Source organism: Lynx canadensis, chromosome A1, assembly GCF_007474595.2.
Source record: "Lynx canadensis isolate LIC74 chromosome A1, mLynCan4.pri.v2, whole genome shotgun sequence".
In the NCBI taxonomy this organism is placed as follows: domain Eukaryota; kingdom Metazoa; phylum Chordata; class Mammalia; order Carnivora; family Felidae; genus Lynx; species Lynx canadensis.
The window spans coordinates 112,704,523-112,725,053 of NC_044303.2; the positions used below are offsets into that span (position 1 = coordinate 112,704,523).

Below are 20,531 nucleotides of genomic sequence, written 5' to 3' on the forward strand. Positions count from 1 at the left end.
TAAAAAAAAAAAAAAAAGCAAACCTATGGTGGAGTATTGGAAAACCAGTATTGACCTCTTAAAATAAGAACATTTAAAAGTCTTTCTTCACTAGTACTCTTCCACCTGGGTGCCCTAGGTAGTGCCATCATCATAGTCTGGTAAACGCTGCCGCTTTGGGGAATTTTGAGGGAAAGAACAATGAGAAGAGCCCCAATGACTAAGAAAGAGACTTAGATTCTTGTCCCAGGAGGCGGATTGGAGAGATGCCAGCCTACTGGTGACTTCTGTGCACCTCACTGGCCTCACCTGTCCAGAAGGGCGTGTGTATCCCGAACTACTGGGGTTGATCTCCCAACATGGACGGTCCTACTTCGGGGAACTCCAAGTTCAGGCACTCGAAAGGGGTTGGGAAAGTAGAGGCTCCAAGATTTCCAAATGGGAGGTGATTCAGGGCTGCCTTGAGTAAGAAACTGTTCTCAAGTCTGTTTTGAAGCTAGTTTTCATAAAAAGATCTAAGTGAAGAGGACTCTCTTCACCTAGATTTATATAGTTACTTTAAAAATCAATGAAAGCAGCAAACTTGTGTCGGAAGATCTTTTTTTTTTTTTTTTTTTAACAGTTTTTGCAGTTGAGAAAATCCGCAATTGTCCCTATCGAGGGCAATAGTTTTATTTTGTTATCTTCTGAGCTGCTTTGGTGAGTGGAGACTACTAGTGGCCGTCGTGGCGGTGGGAGCTGACCGACTCCCACTCGGGGGCTGGCCGTTGCCGCGAGAGCCTCCGGCGGATCGGAAGCTGGACTTGGCCGCGCGGAGCCAGGCGCGGAGGCTTCCTTCCCTCGGGCACCGCAGCGGACACTCGACCCCTGACGCGCATGCGCAGACCCCAGCGGCGTCCTCCCCGGCTCCTTCCCTCCCTCATCCGGGTCCTGGGCGAGCGGGCGCCGTGCGCGTGTCTCGCGGCCGAGCTGCTAATAAAGTTGCACTGAGGGAAAGCGCAGCGACGGCGCCGGGGGAGTGCGTCCAGCCGGCGGGTGAGTGAGTGTGGGGCCCAGGGCGGGCGAGCGGGCGAGCCGGGCCGGGGGCTGCAGCTTCTTCCGCGACGCAGCTCGCCCTCAGGCCCGAGTGGCTGGACTCCGGCCGAGGTGGGGGCGCTGGGCCGCGGGCGGAACGGAAACCGCCCGGGCCTGCGGGGCGGGAGAGGTAGGCCGACTCCCGGCCTGCAGAGGTTCGGGCGGCCGGGGATGGGGCGGCCCGTCCCGCTGCGGAGGCCGTGCAGCGGCCGGGGGCGTCCCGTGGCTGGCCTTGTTCCTGCGCCGCCGTAGCCGCCCGGACTGTGGAGGGAGGCGCTCGGGACGCCCTCGAGGCGGAGGAGGAGCGGTGGGGGCGGGGGGGGGGGAAATCCCGGCGCTGCTTGTGTCCAGAGGAGCGGTTTGTTCTACCTCATCTAAGCACCACCCTCAGTCACACCCCTGGTAGGATCGCCGTGCTCGGTCGAGCCGTCCGGTCTGCTTGCTACACTGCAAAGCTGTCCAATGGCTTGATGAATCCGTGCCGCCGTCGCTTTGTGTTTCAAAGATAAGGATCCACGCTTATCGGTGGGAATTACACTCTGGGCACTTGTGACCTGCTACTGCACTCAGCTGGTAGTTAGACCTGGTTTCTGCCCGTTGCCGTGCCAGTTTTCACCATTGCAAAGATTCCTTCCCCTTCGTGTTAACTTCTGCATTGCTGCAAGGAGAAAGCCAAGCCGTGCCTGTTTGCACATTCAGCCTCTGCCCGGTCTTTCACTTTAATATCAGTACTCAAATTCATATTCCGGGCTCTCCCCCTCCCCCGCCCGTTTTCCTCTCTTCCCCTTTCAGCTGCTGTTATTACGTGGAGTTTGGAGCCTAAGCTTTGAAAACTCCCATGTGGCGCCTGTCTTAAGTCGGAGCATGCTCAGTAGCCAAAACAGATTTTGGTTGCAAAAAAGAACTGGGGCGAGGATAGTCCGGGTATTTGGACGTTTGCCCGATTCCTAACAAAATGTTCCAATTCTGGTTTTGATGGCATTGGAGAATGGAGCTGTAGGCCAGCCTGGAGGTGAGGAATGCCTGAACACCCTGGGCCAGATCGCTATCTTGATTGCAGAGACATTGTTTCCTGACCAGCTGGAGGTCTAGAGTTGTTGGGGTGGTGGGGTGGCGGGGAGGGGGGAACATTCCTGGCTGCTTGTGCGTTTAAATGGGTGTGGTGCTAAGTATATCTTGTTTACCTTATCTTTCTGTGGAAAAAGTTTTGAAGTCTGGTTCGGTTTGTCACATCATGCCTGTTGCCTAGCACTGCCTAAAGTGCTCTTATCTAGCAACAGGCTGGGTAGGTGGAGGTCGTGGCTTGGCCTCACAGAAGTTGAGAGTAAAGGATGCTTGGGTTCTTGTTTTAAAAATTATTTAAGTTCTTTTTAAATAGAGCGCTTGAATTTCCTTAAGAGGACTCGAATTGCCCGGAGCGAGTTAGTTTTCAATTTTAATTGAAAGGAGTTCTAAGATTTCTGCAAGGTGTCAATGTGGAAGTGGCCGTTGTAGGCAAAACAGTTCTTAGACACAGTGTGACAGTTTGATATTGATCAGGATACTGTTGTGAAATTAGTGTGTTCCAGAGTCAGTAAGTAAGGGATTATTTTACAGATTTGTACAACTTTCTTTTTTTTTCTTTTACTCCTTCTTTGGTAACTATTTTTTCCCTCTGTGGGGAACCCCAAGATGACAAGAATGCACACGTCATAAGAGACAATTTACCGAAATATAACCTTCACAAAAGTGGTGCATAATACGTTTTAGAGTTTTAAATTTTAATTTTTGTTTTGTTTGTTTGTAGATCTATATTCCCTCTCTATTGCAGATCCCTTGGTCAGTGTGCCTTTCGTTTTCACATGGGTGTTTTTACCGCATGAATGTTACCCTGTATCTTTGTTACAAAATTTCATTCATTATTTATCCTTCCATTCCTTTCAGGTTTGAAATAGCTGAGATCGGCAACAAAAGTTAGGTGAACATTCTCTACTGACTTTCCTCTTAGATTTTAAATGCATCCATATGATACAGTGTGGTAAAAAGGAAAGTCAGCAGTGGACTGAAAAAAGAATAAAATATTTTTGTAGAATACGTGCAGATTTGCTGGTATTATCTACTCGTCTGGTTCACCTCGGTAGGCGCCACAGAAATGGGTAGATTGATATGTGCTGCATTTCTTTCCCCTCTGGCAAAGTCAGCTATTAATTTCAGTGGGAGACAGTGGCAGAATGTTGTTACTAATGAGGTTTGAATCAGATGTTGTTTACTGTTAGTTATGTAACATGTTGCTGGAAGTATTATTAAAAGTTGCCTTCTGTAGCAAGGTAGAGGCAAGTAAATTCTGCTTACTCTTCACTGAGTTTTAATTCTTGGCTGAACCTGAAGGCACATTACACTATAACCATAATTATACCTGGGCAGCCTGTCTGTTTCCTGTTTTCATCATGAACCCAAACATTATGATTTGCAGTGATGATCTTTTTTGTCCTTTGCGTTAAACAGAGGCAATATGTTTTCTCTGTCTACTGAAAACAGATTTGTAACTTGGTCAAATCAAAGATACTGGATTCTCTGTTTTTGAAGACCAAACAGTAAAATACCAGTTTTTCACTTATTAGTAATGTAAATTGAAATACTAATGCTATCTTAAAAAATCTATTTTACACATCTTGTTTGATAGTGCTTTATGTAAATTTTAATGTTACCAGTAGTTTGTAGAGTGTGAATTAAGAAAGCCCTTTTTGTTTATGACTTATCAGTGTTTATTATTACCAGATGTATATGTTGGTTTAGGCAGTGAGCCACACATTTGGATAAATTTCAGAGTCTGCTTGAGTGTACTTTAGGATATAGCCGCCTTTATTCCTTTGGTTTATCATTTTTGCCTGTTCTCTTTACTTCTGGAGGGTCTGTGTTCATTTGTCTTTTTTTAAAATTTTCTCTTTCTTTTTTTTTTTTAATGTTTATTTAGAGAGAGAAGAGAGTGAGTTGGGGAGGGGCAGAGAGAGAGGGAGACACAGAATCCGAAGTGGACTCCAGGCTCTGAGCTGTCAGCACAGAGCCCGACGTGGGGCTCAAACCCGCAAAGCACGAGATCATAACCTGAGCCCAAGTCGGATGCCTGAGCTACTGAGCCACCCAGGCGTCCCACGTGTCTCTCTCTTTGTGTGTGTATGTTCCATACTAATCACAAAGAAGAAGCCAAAATAGTTTATTTCTTCACATGTTACCAGTGCCTTATATCTGATGGGTGTGCCGCTTGACTCAAGGTCAAAGACATTGAAGATTTCCTTTTATAAAGGACAGTTGCAGCCTGAGAGATGATTTGTAACTCCACCAGTCTGATTATTCTGGAGAGGAGAGTTATCTGGAAGGCTACAACCCAGGAAGGCTGCAGGGAGATAGGGTGCTTTCCCACCAAAGAAGATGGTGCACGACCCCAGGAAGCCTATCCATGTCTTTTCACGCCTTGTTTTTCCACTTCCAAACCTAATAGAATAACAGTAATTGAAATTTTTAGTGTTAGATTATCTAGTTTATTGTCGTTATCTAGAACTCTGAATCCGAGAAGTATGTGTACTAGTTGGAAGGTTAAGATACACAGTTCGTTTTGAAGAATTGATTGTTGTTAGGACCAGCTAATTTCCCATTTTCATACATCACGTTTACATTCTAATATTTTTATTGTTTGAAAGAGGGGGTAATTACAGAGTTAGTAGGTTTTTCATAATAATCACCTAGTTTCCAGCTCTTCAATGTTTTTTGTTTGTTTGTTTGTGTTTGTCTTGGGCAGCTAGCTGGAGACATTTTTGGCCCCATCTTAGGAGGGAGGGGGTTTCAGTGACTTTTCTTCCTGCTTTTACTGTGATATTCCTGACTTGGTTGTGACAGTATTTTAGAAGAAAGAATTATTTATCAGACAGTTCTGTATGGGCAAGACTAAAATTGAAATTCACTTTTGGAAGCTAGTTGTTAAAGTACATTTTGTGAACAGGTTTTGCTTTTGAATTCTCTGGTGTACTAGTCTCTGTAATGTTCATCCAATTTACAGAGGAGTATACTCTGAAAATCTGACAATGGTTTGATCTGTTGTCTGATTTGAACTGGATTTCCCCTTTTGATTTCTGTATATATGTGTTACTTTGTTACTGCTGAAAATAACAGTAAGAAAAGAAGCTAGTGTCACCATTGCACTTTTCTCTGAGCTTAGCACCTGGAGTCCTGAGAAGTGCCTTACGCTTTGCCCATTTAACTATGATCTCAGAATATGGCTGGTGCTTTCAAGGCAAGTTTTGTTTTGTTCACTTTTGTTTTCATGATGTGTCAGGATCTGCCTTGCATCCTATCTGGTGGGCTGTATAACTTGAGATCTAGTTATTCTGGTTTCTGTGTTCCCAGGAAAAGGGGGTACTGTGGAAATATTTCAAAGCTAGTCTTTTGTTTTTTTCCCCCTTATTCACCTCTTTCTGCCCACTTAAGTGAGTACCTACTTAACTCACTGACCATTTCCATTTCCACTCTTTGGAGCTGAGTGTACATTAAATGAATGATGACAACAGCTGAAAAGGTATCCAGAGCCATATTTGCTCCCTTTTCTTCTGAGTAGGTGACTTGAACTCTGGGGTGCACATGAGGTATGTGGAGACCATCTTCCTAAAGCGTTGTGTACTCAGGTTAGTGCTTGGTGCTCCAGAGACACATTTGGTAATGTAATGATTTGGTATCCCTTGACGATTTTATAATTTAAAGGAAAGCACCATAATGATTGACCAGCTCTGTGTCTATTCCTGTGCCTACAGGCCTGTACAAGTATACTCAAACACATCTGGTAGTAATAGAGGAAATCTTGCAGGCTCTGTGGGGGTGAGTATACATCTAGATCAGGCTCTGCTTAATTAGAGGACTTAGAGGAGCAGGTGAAGTTTAAAGAGTGATTAAAAACTGGGAAACAAAAGTCTGGATGTGGGAGATAAAAACGTAGAGACTTGTGTGGGCACAAAGAGAGACTATGCAAGATAATCTGTGAGAAGTGTCAGGGAACATGAGTTCAGCTCCTGACTGGCTTTGAAATCCACTGTGAGAATTTTTGATATCTTTGGAAATTGAGAGCCACGATTTGGAAAAGTAGTGATTTAAATGTTTCTCTAGGAAAGTTATTTTGGTGCCCATGTGGTTGTATCCCCTCTTCCTCATAGATGTTCCCATAAAGAATAGTAGGATTTCTGAATCAAGAAAGCTTGTGGGAGGGGTGCCTGGGTGGCTCAGTCGTTTAAGCGTCCAACTTCGGCTTGGGTCATGATCTCACGGTCCATGAGTTTGAGCCCCACGTCGGTCTCTGTGCTGACAGCTCGGAGCCTGGAGTCTGCTTCGGATTCTGTGTCTCCCTCTCTCTCTGCTCCTCCCCCGCTCATGCTCTGTCTCCCTCTCTCTCTCTCAAAAATAAATAAACATTAAAAAAATTTTTTTAAAAGGAAGAAAGAAAGCAAGCTTGTGGGCAAACTTGGTCCTGGTTTGTTTCTCTTCTCTGCCTGCAGCCAGGGATGTGGCTTACGTGTTTTAGTAATTGTATGTCTGGATCTAGGATTGGTTTGACACTGGTGGTGCTGATACATGGTGACTACTATTGGTGTTAGAGCCATAAGGGTAAGATATTTTTAGAGCTTTACCCCCACCAGCCACAAAAACAGTTACCTTTGCAAGTGACTTCTTTACATGGTTCTAAGGACCTTGTTTCTCAGACCTGCTATAAACCCTAAGACTCTTGTTGAAATGGTGGGAGGTAGGGTTCTAATCTCAAACCTAACGAATCTGAATTTTGTGGGATGGTTATGAGAAATGCATTTCCTGAGGACCCCCATCTGTAATTCTTTTGTACAGGTTTGGCTGAGATCATGGTGGGTTGTGAAACAACCGTATGGGCATTTATTTGCATGGGTTGATGTGCTCAGGAGATTTTGTTTTGACTAACAGTGTTGGATGAAATTTTTGTATTGGTTGCTTGCCTTTTACTTTGGATTGAAGCAGTTGGAGAGGTGTTGGAGCAGAAAGTGAAGGAGCTGTTTCTGTGAATTGTTTTGTCAAGTCTGGGCACGAACCGTGTGTGTGTGTGTGTGTGTGTGTGTGTGTCTAGGGATGAGTTTAGAGGGTGGTTTGTGTATATCTTCTGGGAGTTGGTCAGAGGTCCTACTTAGGTATCTTGAGGTAAGAACAGGATCTTTGGGTTTTCGTATTAATATGATTTCATTTGAAATGGAAGCCTGGTGAAGCTTAATAACATTTTATTTATACATTTAATGTACGTAAAATGTAACTCCTGATCTTCCTTTAGCTTTGTTATCAGTTTTCCCCCAAATCAGTTGATGACAAATCCTGTTCTTCCAGTTGTCAGGGCTGACACCTTGGAATCATTGTTGACGCCTGTGTTCTCACATTCCCCGTATCTCTTCTATCAGGAAACTTACTATTCCCTAAAATGCATGTGAAGTTGTCTACTCCCCACTGAACTGCCATCACTCTGATCTAGGCCATTATCATCTCTCACCTAGCTTACTGCAACTCTGAACTGGTCTCCCACTTTTACCCTTGCTGTTTATTCTCAACACAGCCAGAGTAGTTAGTTCTTTAATGTTTGTCAGAAAATGTCCTGTCTCCACTCAGAGCTCTCAAATGGGTCCTCATTTGAGTTACAGTAAAAGCCATTGCCCTTATATGCAGGATGTCCAATCTGGGTCTCTTACCTACTGAACCCCATTCATTATTTTCCCTTCCTCGTTCACTTTATTCTCATGCTACCTTGGTCTTGGCAGTTCTCAGAATGTGCCGGACGTGCTCCCACCTTGAGATCTTTGCATTGCCTGTTGCATTTGCCTGCCGTGATTTCCCCCAGATGTCTGCCTGTCTTGCTCCTGTTTCCTTCATGTTTTGATTCCCTTGGTGTCTGCTTAAGTGAGGCCCACCTCAGCTGCCCTATTTAAAATCACACCTCTCCCACCACACTTCCCATTCACCTTCCTCTGCTCTATTTTTCTCCCTAGCACTTTTCCCCAAACAAACTACAGTATTGCTTATTTATTGCCTTTGTCTGTCTCCCTCCTCTGGAGTGTAATCTACCGAGGACAAGCGTTTTGGGTCTCTTTATTCATGTGTATATTCCCAGCTCCTGGAATGCTACCTCAGAAAATATCCTTCTGAATGAATTACTTGAATAAATTTCAAAGGTGCTCTGAATATGCTTAGTATTGTTTCTTAAAGATTATTCTCTGGTGAGAGAGATAAAAATCATGTAAGTCAGCAAACACTTACAAATTGATTTATACACTGAAGGAAATGAACATGGTATTAGATGAGGGATTGGGGAAAACCTACTTTATATAGGATTATGAGGTGATCAGGGAAGGTCTCTGGGATGACACTGAAGCTGAAGTCTGAATGCCAAGAGAGCTTGGAAATTAGTGATTGGGGCTTGAGGAGAATGGTTTGGGCAGAGAATGGCCTTTGTAAAATCTCGGAGGTACAAAAGACATTCCAGTATAGGAAGATAAATTCCTTTGAAAGATGAATTCTTACTAATATTTTTTGAGAGCAGAAAGTGTTTGCCCCTAGTTTCTCATTGGTTTTTCTTAAATTTCAGCTTCCAAATTTGAATAGTCCTAGATAGATCTGTTGGAGATAATTTTTTTGAAATATGAATGTCTCTTGACATACAAGTCCTCTCTTTAGTAAGGATTTTAATATGGCTGAGGTATAGTTGCACTTTGGTTTTAAAATTTGTTTTTTCCCCTGACTATATTGGAAGTATGTTTGTTTTAAGAAGTAAAGAATTGTATGAAGCAGAAAGTGAGAAGTACCCTACCCCTTCAGCTAAGGCCCTTTCAAAAGCTTTTTGTGCTCATTCTCTTTCATTTATTAAACAAATATTTCTTGAGCGTGTGTATCACCAGGCTTACAGTGATGAGTGAAAATAGGTATGGTTCCTCTAATATACATTCATGCAGAATTTGTACTCTTACGGAGTTGGACAGATAAATGTAAAAATATGGTGTGTTAAGTGCTACAGAGTAGAGTTATGTGATGCAGTAAGAGTGTTTAAGAGGGGGGGTTTTGTCTGTGCATCACCATCTGGGAAGGCTTCCTGAAGAAGGGATGCTTGAGCTGAAATAGAATTAATATGTGTGTGTGTGTGTGTGTGTGTGTGTGTGTTTTGTAATATGCTAGATTCTTCTGTAATGCATGATATTTCTTAATTTTATAATGTGTATAATGTTCTCAATATATCTCTGAGGTACCACTGCTTTTTCTTTGTATTTCCAAGGTACTCTGCATTATTAATTGAAAGTTTGCAGAAGAATTTCAGGGAACTTAACACACAAGGATTTCTCAATCTTACTGTTACCTGTTTGTTTTTGTTTTTTAGCTCTGGGGAGGAGTCATTTCTCTAAGAAATAAAAAAAAAAACCAAAACCCACTGTAATGAAAAAGTCATCCAGTCAGGTCTTCATAAACAGAGGTAGACTATAAACTTCCAAGGTATGGCAGGTAATAGGTCATAGTTATTTTCTCAAGTCCCACCAAGTTCTGATATAAGAAGTAGCACACATTCCTGCCTGCTCAGTTACTGGCCTTCTCTGCTTGCTGTACATATTTTTAATTTTACTTTAATGGCTCATCTTTCTTGGTTATCATACGAAAGTAAATCTAGAAGAAAATGAAGCGGTGTACTAACCATATGAAGCTGTTCACAACACCTTCTCTTCTTTCCATTACTTTTTAAGATCTTTGATACTACAGATAGTGTCTTTTCAGCCTGACGTTTTGGCTTATTAGATACTCAGCCGGTTTTGAGTAAAGGAAACCTGCCCTCTCAGAGTCAGCTCTCCCTTCTGTTGCTATGGTCCTCCAAATCTACACATCCCTCTTCTCTTGAGCTTTAGTTTCACTATTGCCGGGACGTGCATCTGTGCTTACTTCCTCCCAGCCCTCCACAGCCTCCTCTTGGCTAGACCTAGAATTGTCCTTTGTAGGTAAGTGATGTCTTTATTTTTCAGCTTTTAAACCGTTACCTTTCTTGTTTGCCCTTGGTCTCTTCTGGGTAGTTACCAAATCCTGTTGATGTTTTATTTGTAATGCCCATCACATCACTTCATTTTTGTCTCTACTGCCATCCCTGTCCTGGTCTGTGTACCACTGTGCTGGAGTGTCCTCCTGTCATAGTTGGATTTCTACCATATATTCCATCTACCCTCTGCCTCCTGAATTAAGTCTCTTACTTAGTCATGTGCTGTTGCCATTTGTCACTTCTCGAAATTCCTCTTTGGACGTGTCTTTCTGCTTAGAACTCTACACTGCACATAGGGTTCCTTCTAGCAGCCGGGCTGTAGCCCTGTATTCATTCTTTCCCTGTTTGGCATTCATTCTGGGGCCTTCCCCTTTTGCTTCACAAACTAATTGTCCTCTTCTTGCCTCATTTGGCTTAATAATACTTGGTTTTTCTTATTCTTGTTCTTTATTAACAACTGTATTGTGGTTTATAGATTGTCATCTTCCTCTTTTGAGCTTGTGATAAGCATTCCCAAAATATGTGCAGAAATGATGTGCTGTTATCCTCGCCTCATCCTTAAGACTTTTATCCACTTCCCTGCAATGTATGTGGTGGGGGAAGGACCCAGAGCTAGGCAGAGCTAAGATGTTTTATATACTGGTGAAGCCTTCCACTTTTTGTCACTAGCCATTTGCAGCCTAGTTAATTTTTTCTTCATTCGTATTTACAAATATATCTTTTTACCTTCTTTCTCTCCTGTTTTCCAGTTATGTTGGAATAATTCCTCTTTCTTTCTGTTTTATTTATGATCCCCCTAAATAGATCTAAGTTTCACAGTGTTTGATCACCAGATTTAGTTACATTTACTCAAACTGCAATATTGATGGGAATTAACTGGCTCAACTTACACAGGTTGTCACAGGTATTTCCTAACAGGATTTTAGATTTGGGGACATTCTCTGGCTTTAAAGCTAGAAATAGAAAATCCCTGAAAGGAATATTTTGGGTACTGTTCAGTTTAATTTGTATTTTTTGGTTTGTTTTACTTGGTTAGCCCACTATGCATTACTGTCATAAGACTTGACTTCTAAGGAAAAGGCTCATTTTGACACTTAAAATTGTAAAAGTTTGGTATAGTACAACCTCAGAGCAAAAAAGAGAAAACAGAATTTGTCTTCTCTCCCTGATTAGGCTATTGAAATAAGGCTTTGATATTTATAAATAAAGGTTAAAATGTAAAAGATGTTAAACATTAAATGTTACAAATTTGAAATAGCTTCTTATGAATGTTGATTGCAAAAGAAAATAATTCCATGATTTCAGTTCCTTGAAGTCTCCTTGTTTTCCTAGGAATTAATTATATCACCTTTAAACAATAGTAGCAAATATGTATTATTCCCACTGGTGTACATTAGGATAGCTTTAATGTGATCACTGGCCCAGGATGAAGATGGCAGAGGCACAAATAGAATCTGCTTAGAAGCCAGGTTTTCGTGTAGAACACTGTCTCATATATCTGGGCTGTGAAATGCATTTTCCTTTTTACTTAGAGGAGAGCACAGAAGTAAGCAACGAGGAATGTGGGAGAGAGACGTTATGAGGAATGAATAAAGAGTAGGCAGGAAAGAAGAGTCAAAGGGATGAGAACAAAAGAAAGGAGAACAGCAAAATACTGGTGGGAAGTGATGGAGGGGGGGGTGGGTAGCAGGAGAAGGGACTTTGGGGGAGGAAAAAAGAAAAAGCTGCATTATTTCCTTATTTCTTATAAGGTGTACTTACATTTTTTTCACCTTGTAACATCTCTGAAATTGGGAGGTGTCTTATAATCAATGGCATTTGAGTATTGGTTTTAGCTAGGTGACATTTGTGTTGCAGTTGTCCTTGCAGGTGCATAAACTCTGCCTTTCTGTTTATGTTGCTGTCATTTCTTTCATTTACACCCTTTGGGAAGATCAGGCAAGTATCAGAACTTGCAGGAGGGATGTCCATAGCTTGAATGACAATACTGGGGTAATACGGGAACACTTTTCAGACCTGCAGTCTGAGGGCAGAGATTGATACTGTGAAGAAAAAAATTAAGTGATAAGAAAGCACTGTGTGATAGTTTAATTTGCAACCTGTTCTTCCTTCAAGGTTAATAAAACAATGGTACATCTTAAGTAGATGGCTTTGTATATTCATTGAAATAAAGTAGCTCAGCTATATATTTGAAATCCTCAGCCTGATCTCAGAAATGTTCATGATAATTGCAACAGTGGTAACTGCAGTTCTCCTTTACTGAGAATGTGCCATGCCAGGCACTGAGTTAAGTGGGTATCTCATTTAATTCTCAGAACTGATATTTATTATACAAAATAGGAAAAAATAGAGGTTTAGGTGTAAATGTTAAATCCAGAATTTGAACCCAAGTTTATTAGACTTTTTAGATCTGGTGTTTTTATGTGTTACAATGCGTATATTGTTATCCGTGTGTAGATTAGCCTTATTTTATTGTACATTTCTAGCCAGTTCTTTAGTTCTACCACCTCAGTTCTAGCAAACTGAATCATTTTCTCATCCTGGTGGATGAAAACTCAGATTTTGTGTCTTTACTCACAATTATTTTTATGCCTCTGATAAAGCTACTTGGTGGTTCTTGTCTCCCTTCCCCTGTCCCCAAAGGGCCATCCCCTTAATTTATTGTAGCACCTTCTACACCCTTAGGGCATCTGCCATTCTCCATTGTGTATTGCAGAGAGGTATGGGCATATTTTCATAGCTTATCGATTTGTAATTCTTTAAAGTTTTAGTCTGGACTTGATTTATCTTTTTTAGCCTTTTAGTTTCTTGCTTAGTGGTTTGCCCTTTTTAGGTGCTCTCAGTGAATGTGTGTTGTATAAATAAGACCGTGACTCTGAGATCAAGATTAGCACTGGTTATGTCTGTTTGTGCCTCAGTAGACTCTGAAGGCATTGTGGAATGGGAGCACAGAGAACCAGATTAATTGCCCAGCAATATGTAACCTCTGAAGACTGAAGTTATTCAGTATAGCTTTGGGGACTTTCCTCTATTACTAAGATAAGTTTAGAGATACTATAGGAAGGTATTATGGATGGTTATGCACACAGCTGACTGAGCTGAAAATTGGTGTTCTCAGTGTTTGTGAATTCATTTTACTTAGTGAAAAGCAAAAGAGGTGTGAAAAATTGAACCAACTTTTCATGAATAGATTCAAAATTCTACATTTTGATTACTAGAAAACCTAGTCATACCCTGATTTTCAAAGGATTGAATGTTTACTTGGGGTTCATATTACAGATGCTAATATATGCATACTAGAAAAAAGTATAATATCTTATTTTGTTTTTTGCGGGGCACCTGCGTGGCGCAGTCGGTTAAGCGTCCGACTTCAGCCAGGTCACGATCTCGCGGTCCGTGAGTTCGAGCCCCACGTCAGGCTCTGGGCTGATGGCTCAGAGCCTGGAGCCTGTTTCTGATTCTGTGTCTCCCTCTCTCTCTCTGCCCCTCCCCCGTTCATGCTCTGTCTCTCTCTGTCCCCAAAAAAATAAATAAACGTTCAAAAAAAATTTATTTTGTTTTTTGTGTATGTAGTGAGAAATTCTTTTCATAACCAAGGACTTAAGATAGTAAAATAAATCTATTGCTGTATCCAAAGCACTGTGATAGTTTTATTTGTGAGGATCAAGGTATTGTCTCGAATCTGATAGATTTTACAGAATAGTTTACAGGAGAAAACTTATCATACGGGTACAGTACAGCAATTTTGATCCCAGTAAAACAATTTTATTTAGAAACCTAAATGTTAAATATTAATGAAGTGAATGAGTGAGATTTAGGCTGTTAAAATTATGTGTTCTAGTGATTAGTGTGGCAAAAATGTCCTAATGAGATAAAAAGGCTTTGGAGTAAGGCTACCATAATGAACATAAATTTTTAATTAAATTTTAATAATATATAAATTTTATTTTTATAATTTTATTATAATAGTAATAAACACTAGTCTTTCATACATATTGACTCATTTTGTTCAATTGAGAGAAGAATGGGTTGAAGTAGATAAAGAGGTTAATGAAGTATGTTAAGTGGTATAAAGAATCACTTTGAAAGTGAGCATATTGAACAGGATTATCCTTGGTCTCTGAAACTATATAATGTTGTGATAACAACACTTTGAGTATTTTGGAGAAGTCAGAGATAGGGAGAACAGTAGAGAAGGTCTTTAAGCAAAGAATATTCTTTGGTGGGAGACTTTTCTTTTTAGGGTACCGTGTGTACAGTGTTTAGGAGTGTGAGTTCTGGAGCCAGCCTGCCAAGTTTCAATTCTTGGCTCTATTTCTAATCTATATAAATAAGCAAGTTACTTTTAATTTCTCTTTCCTTGTTCTCTCATCTGTAAAATGAGAATAGTGGAATTTACCTGATATGGCTGTTGCGAGATTTTAATGATTTTTTTGTCTCTCAGAGTAAGGTCCTTAACAGTGTTAACATAGTGTTCGATAAATGTTAGTGGTTTTTTATTACTATCATCATCATCATCAAAGGAATATTAATGTTTTTGCTTTAGCAATTGATTTTGTAGAAAGGAAGCTGTTGGATTCCTTGAAATAGCTATATTCTTTTTAAGAAAGCCGAATGTCCCACAAAAGTCTACCTCTTTAGGTAACTTCTTAAGATCATTCATGCCCTGTTGTCTCTTCAGTCATTAACATTGCAGCCCATGTTCCATGCTTTGTACAGAGAATTTCCAGCACAGCACAGCAACGGAGAGCTTCGTAAGGATAACTAAGTCATTAAGAAAAGCTCATGCTACATTTAGGTCTTCCTGAACTAACGATAATTGGCTCTAAAGAAACCCATTTAAAATGAAACCATTTAAAATTCGATCTGTATTTTATACTAAATTGAATAAAAGGTCTGATTGGTACTTCATCTTCAAAAATTAAAACTTGGGAAAAACATTAAGTTACAGTTGTAAACATGTATTCTTATGATGAACAAAGAATGGATCAAGTTTGATGGATAGGCTTAATTTTTCTCACAAGATAATTTAGCAAGATAGGGCATCCCTTATGTTTGTCATGCGTGCTACTAACATGAAGAGCTTTTTTGTGTTTTTTGTGAAAATATCCATAAAAAATACATACTGATTTTACTAAGGATCACTCTTAATCCTTTGTCAGTGAAGCTGTTCTCTCTCCACTAAGATAGGCTTGCTTACTGTAAGTGTAAACATGGTGAATTCTTTCAGCTCATTGTTCCCTATCAGTGTAAACCCACTGCAGAAGTACCATCCATCTTGGCAATATCACATCACTTCTGCGGGTCTCTTGGAGGCGAAGGGAACTGCAAATCTGATGCTTATGCTGCTTGCTGTCTGTCCATGAGTGTTAAAGTCATTTGTCTCTGAATCTGGAGTCCCATGTCCTTCGTCAGCATCCGTGAAACAGTTAACAGACTAACTTACTTGCTTGGGGGTGGGGAATGGTAGGGTAAAATTAAATCCCTGACCCTACATTGTTGGCCGTTATTTTAATAAACTTTGTAAAATTTTAGAGTATCTTGCAAACTTTGTACTTTCACTGGTGGCTGGTAAGCCATTATGGTGAGGGAAATGTTAGTGAATGGGAACTAATTTTGTAAGTGATCAGTTCACAAACAAATTTTTTTAAAGATTATTTTATAAATCTCAGGTATATAACTTATTGAACATTTACATATGTGTACATCTATGTCATCGTCACCCACATCAAGATGTAGAATATTTCTTTCTCCCCAGAAGACTGTCTTGTCCCCACTTAGTTAACCCTTCTTGCCTCTGGTGACGTAGGTTAGTTTTGCCTTTTTCTGAGAAGGAATGATAAATGTGTAATCTCTTGTATCTGACTTCTTCAATATTTTATCTGTGTGACTTATCCATGTTTTTCATGTGTTAGCTCTTTGTCGTTGCTGTAAAGTATTCTGTTTTATGAATTTGTTACTATGGTTTATTGACCCAGTCCACTGTTGATGGATATTTGGGTTATTTCCAATTTGGGACTATTACAGATAAAGTTGTTGTGAACATGTATTTGCCTTTTGGTGGCGCTAGCACTTGTTTCTGTTAGTTATATATACCTAGGGATGGAATTGCTGGGTCATCGGGATTTATGTGTAATGTGGAGTGATATTTCACTGTTTTCTTTAAAAAAAATTTGTTTCTCATAACAATGTTGAGTCCATTTTACCATCTAATGGCCATTGGGGTATTATGTGAAATTTGTTTTCAGTTCTTTTGTTTAAACACCAGTAAATTCTTATGATGACTTTTGTAAGGTGAGACTTAGATAATGAGTACTTGAATTAGTTGCACATATCACTTCTGCAGGTTGCAAAGTTACAAAATAGTTTTAGAAAGAATAGCACGAAAGTTTTCTGAAATTTTTAGTCATTCCATTTTTAGAGTTGAATACATGATTTGTCCCTACTCCTTTCCCATTTCTCGTTTTAAGAAAACACTAATACTGAGTCTTAAGTTTTTGGAATCTGACACCCTTTTTTTTTTTTCCTGAAATCAGTCTCTTGAAGTTGAACTAATGATTTCCAGTCATTGGCCTTTTCTTTGTTCACATTCTCTTTAAACTTTGCCTTGTGTTTGATATTCTGCAGTACTGTTGTATGTAATTTTAATCTCCTCCTTTTTAACAATACTTCATCGGTAACTTTTTCCTCTTCCCTACCAGTGAATGTTCCCTAATATGCCCGTGTTAATGTGTTGCTCTTTTCACTCTGTTGAAAACCTATTTTATATTACTGTTTCAGTTCTTTGTAGAAAATCTTAAATCTCTTTCTCATCTTTTCCTTGCTCAACCTATGTGTCCAGTTATGACTTTTTTCTGATAGAGTTCACGTTCTTCTCTACTGACTAAACTACCTTCTGAGTGTCCTTGATTCTGCTAATGGGGTTATCATTATCTTAGTCACTTGGTTCAACATTTGAAGTTATCTTTGATTTCAAGGTATAGTTGATAGAAAAGTCAATGACCATTCATTAAATACTCCTTTAGTATGTGATACGATGCACGGAATGGTGCCAGGTCCTGAAGACTTCCTCCCGGAAGGATTTTGTACTCCATTTGGGAAGTTAAGATAGTTCTTGTCACTTTTTTTTTTTAAACTTCCTGATCTTGAGAGTGTGGGTGCAAGTTGGAGAGAGGCAGATAGAGAGGGAGAGAGAGAATTCCAAGCAGGCAGGGTCCTCACCTTCAGCTCAGAGCCTGACACGGGGCTCAAACTCACGAAACTTGAGATCAAGACGCTCACCCGACTCAGCCACCCAGGAGCCCCCTTGTCACTGTCTTATTAATTAGTTTTTATGATAAATATTCAATGACCATAGCCTTTTTAGAATAGGGTGGTGAAGGAATTCTTCACAAAGGGGGGTGGACTTGAGCTTATCACTAAGGATGACAGAGATTTCTCTTGGACACTGATGGGCAAAAGTACAGGAATTTGTGCTGGATCAGAAAGTGTGTATAGTGGTACAGTGGTGGGTACATTAGGTTTTTTTAAGTCTTGACTCTTCCTTTGAATACTAATGACCATAATTCATGTTTAAATAGCACTTTGGAGTTTATAAAGCATTTATTGTATGTGTGCTGTGTGTACACATATGTGCACACATATTTTTTTACTTAAACATTTCAGTGACTTAGGAACCATCTACCTTTTTGTACAGATAAGTTAGTAGACTTGGAAAGAATGATACTTGCTCATGGTCTTCTGTCTTATAAAGGACTGAATCTGGTCATTTTCTGTTTTGATCATACTACTTTTTAAAAATTAAAAATAGTTAATGTTTTGAGTTATGACCTATTTAAACATAGAAAACAGGAGAGAAAATAACATATCTGGTTACTTGCCAGGTTTTTTTTTAATCTGATTTTAAAAGAAGACAGCTGAAGCTTTTCCATTCTTCATCCTTCTTTCACCAGTGGTACCTAGTACTCAGTGTCCTGAGATTGGTTATGTATCATTTTTATTCATACTTATATTCTCTTATCATATGTGTGCATATGCATAAATACCATGTTTTAACTTTTATATAGTTGCTCTTACAAAGGAATGTATTTTTTTCCAAGTTGCTTTTCTTTAGTTCACTCACTCACTACTTGCTTGCTCACTCACTGAATAAATAGGTACTGTTCTAGGTCCAGGGGACTATGATGGTGGATAAGGAAGATAAAGCTACCTGCCTAGTAACATTTCAGTGGGGAAAATATCTAAAAAGTAATAAAATTGATATCTTGGTCAGGTTAAAATAAATATCCTGAAAATTTAGCAGAATCAGGGACTAGGGAATGATGTGGGAGTATGATGTATACTATTTTAGATAAAGTGGCCAGGGAAGTCCTTTTTCACGAGGTGACATTTGAGTAGCTGAATTAATTGAAAGAGTAAGCGTGTTAAATAAGATCAGGGAGAATTCCAGGGGAGAAAACATCAAGTGCAAAGGCCCTGAGATAGAAATGATCTTGGAACACTTGAGAAATGGAAAGAAGTCAAGGGTGATTAAGTTAGCTAGAACAATGGTAAGAAATGAATCTGCAACTGGAGGGGTTGTGGGAGGGGGGATGGGCTAAATAGGTAAGGGTCACTAAGGAATCGACTCCTGAAATCATTGTTACACTATATGGTAACTAATTTGGGTGTAAAATAAAAAAAATTAAAAATAACAACAACAACAAAAAAGAAATGAATTTGGAGGAGAAGCCAAAGGCTAGCTCATGTAGGCCCTTTAAAGTGATGTTAAGGAATTTGGATACCAAGTGTGATGGGAAGCCACAGAATAATTTTTGAGCAGAGGTATGACAGAGTTTGACATACTTTGAAGGTTACTTTTATATTAGAATTCTGTGTAGAATTCTGTAGACACTTTATAGTCTGTGAACTGTTACTGACAAAAGAAAGAATGTGGGAGCTCTTTCTATATTGCTCTGGGAAGATCTGGAGGATATATCGTTCATATGTTTTTCTGTACCTTTTTTCTTTTTAGAATACCACAGTTCATGTCAATGAAGGTGGGTGTGTGTGTGTGTGTGTGTGTGTGTGTGTGTGTGTATGTGTGTGTTTGTGTTAATTTTCTCTGGAAGGCCATGAAGGACAAAATAAAAGGATGATCTCTGAGAAGGGGAATTGATTGATGATGGGAAGAAAAATGGGAAGGAAACTAAGCACTCAATCCTTTTTGTCTGTCCAGAAAATATTTTTAAATCATACAGAAGAGTGCACAGTACACATCTTTTTTTTTTTTTTAATTTTTTTTTTTCAACATTTATTTATTTTTGGCACAGAGAGAGACAGAGCATGAACGGGGGAGGGGCAGAGAGAGAGGGAGACACAGAATCGGAAACAGGCTCCAGGCTCTGAGCCATCACCCCAGAGCCCGACGCGGGGCTCGAACTCACGGACCGCGAGATCGTGACCTGGCTGAAGTCGGACACTTAACCGACTGCGCCACCCAGGCGCCCCTGCACAGTACACATCTTAAGTATCTCACCAGCTGTATTTTCACAAACTGAGCTCTTCCATATAATCACCCATAGTGAGAAGTAAAACTTCGCCAGGATGGCAGAAACTCTGATTCCCTTCTAATTAATATCCTTCCTTTGAAAGGGAAACCACCATCCTTTCCTGACTTGTAGCACAGCATGCATTAGTTTTACCTCCTTGTAGTGCCAGCACTCGTAACTCAATTCTGTTCACCATAATTTTAGTTTACTGTTTTTATTTTAATATCATGCAAGTAATGCGTCAATAGATTCCCTTTGTTAAAAGGTTAAAACAATGCAGAAGTATATAAAACAAATCACACTGGACCCCTTTCTATTTCCTTTCCTCCATTCCATGCAGTGATTAATTATGTGGCCTTGTAGACTTTGTTCTGTGTTTACATGCATAAATAACTTTTCCTTTTTTAAAATATGCAATATGGTTAGTACTTGATGATGATGATGATGATGATGATGATAGTGCTATTAGATGAGTAGTTAAAATTTATTAGGCATTTTCTGGTGGTTCACTACTAATCTGATATCTGGTCTTTAAGTTTCTCTCCATTTGTCTTCCCCTTCTCAGCTTAACCTCTCCATTGCTCATCTATTCTGTCTTCTACACGCATGCACTACCCTGTCTAGCCTTCATCATTATGTTCCACTGTTACTCAATAAAGATCTCAATCCAGCCAGACCTGTCTACTCTATTTTAGGAAATGCTCTATTCTTGTCTGCCCACGTGTTTTTGTTTGTTGTTTGTGTCCCCTATGCCTTTGAAATTTCTCTCGTCTTGACAAGCAAACCATATTTTGGTTTACTTTCTTACGTTAACTCTCTGGCCCAAATGGCTTTTATCCTCTTTCCTTGAGGTAGCTACACCTGAGCTCAGCCCTTCTTTATGTTTAGCACATAACACTTTATAGTCTGTG

The 20,531-nt window shown here is 39.9% G+C and overlaps 1 protein-coding gene across 1 annotated transcript in view; it reads left to right on the plus strand.

Moving 5' to 3' along the window:
• Positions 1 to 900: 900 nt before the first annotated feature.
• Positions 901 to 20,531, plus strand: part of SMAD5 (SMAD family member 5) — a 49,435-nt gene continuing 29,804 nt past the window's right edge. The window contains exon 1 of the mRNA XM_030318698.2: positions 901 to 1,014. The gene's annotated coding sequence lies outside the window, so the exon portion shown is untranslated. The remainder of the gene's footprint in view (positions 1,015 to 20,531) is intronic.